Below are 5,235 nucleotides of genomic sequence, written 5' to 3'. Positions count from 1 at the left end.
TCACGACTTCTAAACCGGGACAAACCGACGGATACCTCGTCCTGCTGGAATAAGAACCGTGTCAGTGTAGCAGGACATCGAAATGAGATAGTGAATGGAGGGAATAAGGAGTATCAATCACCCACAGTTAAGTAACCCTTCTAGTTATAGCAGACTGATACTGGCCAGTTAGGTATGTTGTAATTGGATAGGTTATGAGTGATCCAGCTACATCAAGTGACCACCAGAGAATATCTGGTAAGTGGTGAGATTATGTACAAGTGTTTTCCTTGATGGATATATCCATGTGTAACCTACCCCACCCCCCTTCATTCAGTTAAACTAATATAATCTATACAGTCCACAATTAATAGTAGCACCGTACTTGTGGGTGCTATCCAATCCATACTGGTCTCGGATAGATATGGATAAGATTGTGAGGTCGAAGGAACCACTTGCCGTGACCAGGGGTGGTTAAGTTTTCTCACATGTCTACACGGGGTGACTACGGTAAACAATATGGTTGTCTCCCAATGAGTTTACTTGTAAGCATGTAATGTTGAGGTACATAAAGGTAATCACCCTATAAAATTTTCCATATCTGCCCGCTGGTCCTTCCTGAACCGGATGCAATCAGTGAAAAAATTAATTGAATTAATTACTTAATAATTAAGTGACTGATTGAAGGAAGTGGGTATAGGGTACACAAGTTTAATCGGTCGTGTGGTGGATGATAATTAGCCCAATTAATTGCTAGCACATGTGTGGCTAGGATTTATACAAGAGTAGAGTGCAAGAATTACTCTTATAAGGCGCCTACTTAAGTTGTATAATCAGTACTTAATAATTCTCTAACCATGACTGGATCTAATGGAGTTAATGTGGCTGACAAGTCCGTGGATTTTAGAGTAATGAAAGCATCATTACAGGCTATTAAAGGCCATGTGACGAAGGCATTTGATTTAATGAATCAAAGAACCGTGAACCCTAATGAATTAAACTTATATTTAGATGCTTTAGAGAGTAGATTTGATTGGTGAAATTGCCGACCTAGAAAATGTACAGAGAACTTTCACGGCGCGCATAACGGAGATAAAACACCTCAATTATTGGGAGCGCTTGAGGTTCCTAAACCTGTATTCCCTGGAACGCAGGAGGGAGAGATACATGATTATATACACCTGGAAAATCCTAGAGGGACTAGTACCGAACTTGCACACGAAAATCACCCACTACGAAAGCAAAAGACTTGGCAGACGATGCACCATCCCCCCAATGAAAAGCAGGGGTGTCACTAGCACGTTAAGAGACCATACAATAAGTGTCAGGGGCCCGAGACTGTTCAACTGCCTCCCAGCACACATAAGGGGGATTACCAACAGACCCCTGGCAGTCTTCAAGCTGGCACTGGACAAGCACCTAAAGTCAGTTCCGGATCAGCCGGGCTGTGGCTCGTATGTTGGTTTGCGTGCAGCCAGCAGCAACAGCCTGGTTGATCAGGCTCTGATCCACCAGGAGACCTGGTCTCAGACCGGGCCGCGGGGGCGTTGACCCCCGGAACTCTCTCCAGGTAAACTCCAGGTACAAATTGTGGTTTAAAGACTGTGAAAGAGATCTGTTGGAGAATTGTGCAGATGGAATGGAAATGAATGTTTTAAATAATCAACATTACGAATTGGAAGAAAACCTGTCTTGTAAAAGTAAGGCTTTGAATAAATTAAAGGGTGTAAGCCAGGCATTGGATCAACCTATTAATGCAAAGGGTGGGTTTGCCAAAACCTCCAGAGTACGGTCTGGAGGAAATCAGGCTAGGTCGGCAGGAATTAATTGTTCAATTGCAGACCAGTCAGCCAAACAGTTCTTAGGATATAACACATAATGACTCTGAAGTATCTGTCAAGTCTCAAAAGGGAAAAATAATCCCAGTGGTAATAATCATAGTTAAGAGTTAAATAGGCACATATCAAGTGACAGGAATCAGTAATAGTGGTCCCTCACATCAAGGTAAGAGGAATAAGTACATGTACCTCAGTAAGGGTAACCCAGTTAATAAGAGGTCAGGCAAGGAAAGGAGAGACTGTCTCTTCTGCAAGGGTACTCATTTCACTAAAAATTGTAATGCCTATAATTCATGGGATATTAAAGTGGAAAGAATGAAAGAACTTGACAGATTTATCAGATGTCTAGACAATCATAATGTAAAGGATTGTCATGCCAAATTGAACATTTGCTATCAATGCAACAAGAGAAGGCACCACACAGTTATGTGCAGGGTTGTATGTGATTCTTATAATAATGGTGACAATAATGATAATGTTAATAACCCTGACACTACAGTGACTGATGTAAAGGTTGCAGCTAATGGCAATAATGATGGCCTAGCTGAGGTAGCCTTGCCGGCGTTGGATGTAATAATTCAGGATAAAGGGCATAAATCCAAAAGCATGAGGCGTCACTCTCCTCAACACTGGTACGGGCCATGTAATATATGGCAGACTACCGCCTAGTAATAATGACTAGAAGTAGTGAATACAGTCACGGTGTCTTGCTCATAAAAGGTCAACCCAGTACAAGTATTCTTCTATCGAGAATGATGTTGAACCAGTCTAATTTGTGGGAGCTGGACAGCATAGGGATTAATATAATATAATATAATATTAATATAATATAATATAATATTAATCTCAGTCTTAAAATAATGAATCCTGTGATACTCCAATACTGAAACTATATACTGTGCCAAAACAAAAGCATTCACATTGCTAAACTCATAAACTAGTATTTAGTCACTTAGCCATAATACCAACTTACCTCATAATTTGTAATATTTTACAATTAAGAATAAAACTAAGTATGCCCGAAATGCCTAGCCATGCTAAGCGTTCTAGTGGTACACTCTGTAATCACAATTTTACTACATGTAAACCAAACAATAACCAAATTTCTGTAAACTCAGCATTGTAATCCTTATAGAGAATAAACTTTGAACTGAATTGAATTGAAATGATTCCTTTACTCAGGAACAATACCTGAAGGATGTTAAATGTGAATCTGGACATTACTGGGTGCGACTTCCGTGGAAGCTCGACCGTCCAGAATTACCTACTAATTATAGGATGGCGTATGGACACCAAAATTGTTGACTGCTTATAATGATATAATTAATAAACAGTTAAATAATAAATTGTTCTTACTTCAGGCGACGATAAATGCACACCTTAAGTGCACAGGTGGTCCACTGAGCGAAGTAATTGGGTAAATAATCTTATGTGGACAATTTCCGGGTGTGACGTCAACTGAAGAGGAACTAATGAGGATATGTGAAGGGGTTAATGAAATAATGCAGTAAGGTGCTGGGACTGACTTGGGATACTGAGAGAGACTTGTTATTGTTAAAGTCTCATAATTCCAGTATGCCCAATAAATTAATCCAGGGAGCATAGGCTTTTGCCCCTGAGAGAATGGAACAGTAATTAGTCCATTTTGAAGGATCAATAAATATGGATGGCCATGGAGTTGAAGTGCCTATATGCAGTGATGTGCTGGGGCTGACTTGGGATACTGAGACTTGTTATTGTTAAAGTCTCATAATTCCAGTATGCCCAATAAATTAACCCCGAGAGCATAGACTTAGTGTCACACCTTACAATAAGAGGGAAATTGTTAATACCAGAAGCATGGAGGCTTGAGTGTGCTTTGGATGGAGCCCTACCTGAGGAGTTAACAGGTGGAAAGAATTAATGGGTGATTATGTAAATACCAATGTTGGAGTTCCCAAGCCAGGTGGCCAGTGAAGATGGGAAAATTGTACTCCACATTATGTAAGTCGTCTAGCAACGACCTTCGCCCAGCCGCAGTGTGGAAAATTTTTTGATTTTCCGAAGCTATAGCGCCTAATAGGTGTTTAATGTGTCGATATGAGGCAAAAATGTATTTGACAATAGGATAGAACCAAGAGTTCCCTTTGCGCATGCGCGGATGTGCGGGGGTATAGGTCGAGCTGGGGCACAGGGAAGGGCAGTGGTTTTTGAATGTAGTGAGGAGGCCGGGAAAGCATGGAACAAGGAAATTGGCGTTCACAGCGGCCTAAGGATTAATATGGGCCTCACTTCATAATAGGAAGTGTCATAACTGTTCCTGGTGAAGAGTGAGGGAACGTGATTTACGGGACCACCGTAATAAGGTGGTAAAATTAGTGAATAATGGTTCGACCGGGTGTGACTGGTGCGCGGCCATTGTGTGTCCAGGGGAAATACCCGTGAGTTAATCCTCACTCATAGGCCTCAGATCTTAATGGAGTGACCTCTAATGTGTATAATAATTATGAGACGTTAAATCGTCTTGTGAATGGTAATGTAATCAGTGATAATAACATTAAGTTAAGAGAATGTGGGATGTGAAATAGATCGCCCTGCTCAGAGTGAACGCGTGATTCTCGTACCGAGGATAGTGAAACTTAGTTGAATCACGACTTCTAAACCGGGACAAACCGACGGATACCTCGTCCTGCTGGAATAAGAACTGTGTCGGTGTAGCAGGACATCGAAATGAGATAGTGAATGGAGGGAATAAGGAGTATCAATCACCCACAGTTAAGTAACCCTTCTAGTTATAGCAAACTGATACTGGCCAGTTAGGTATGTTGTAATTGGATAGGTTATGAGTGATCCAGCTACATCAAGTGACCACCAGAGAATATCTGGTAAGTGGTGAGATTATGTACAAGTGTTTTCCTTGATGGATATATCCATGTGTAACCTATCCCACCCCCCTTCATTCAGTTAAACTAATATAATCTATACAGTCTACAATTAATTAGTAGCACCGTACTTGTGGGTGCTATCCAATCCATACTGGTCTTGGATAGATATGGATAAGATTGTGAGGTCGAAGGAACCACTTGCCGTGACCAGGGGTGGTTAAGTTTTCTCACATGTCTACACGGGGTGACTACGGTAAACAATATGGTTGTCTCCCAATGAGTTTACTTGTAAGCATGTAATGTTGAGGTACATAAAGGTAATCACCCTAGAAAATTTTCCAAAAGAATGTTGAGTATAATTTTGCCTTTTGTTTCCAACGAAACATTGTGAGAAAGAAGTAGCTAACGAGCTTGAAGAAAGTAGAACAGTACAGATAGTAACTAGCAGAGCCATTATCCATTATAATGAAATGTGTCATGCTAAATCTATGGAGAGAGTAACGAGGTCAATATATTACAAAATGTTACTGCTACACTAAGGCTAGGCTATAAGT

The sequence above is a fragment of the Cherax quadricarinatus genome, chromosome 3, assembly GCF_038502225.1.
Source record: "Cherax quadricarinatus isolate ZL_2023a chromosome 3, ASM3850222v1, whole genome shotgun sequence".
Classification (NCBI taxonomy): Eukaryota; Metazoa; Arthropoda; class Malacostraca; order Decapoda; family Parastacidae; genus Cherax; species Cherax quadricarinatus.
The sequence above is the reverse complement of the archived record's forward strand: the minus strand, read 5'-3'. Positions refer to the sequence as shown.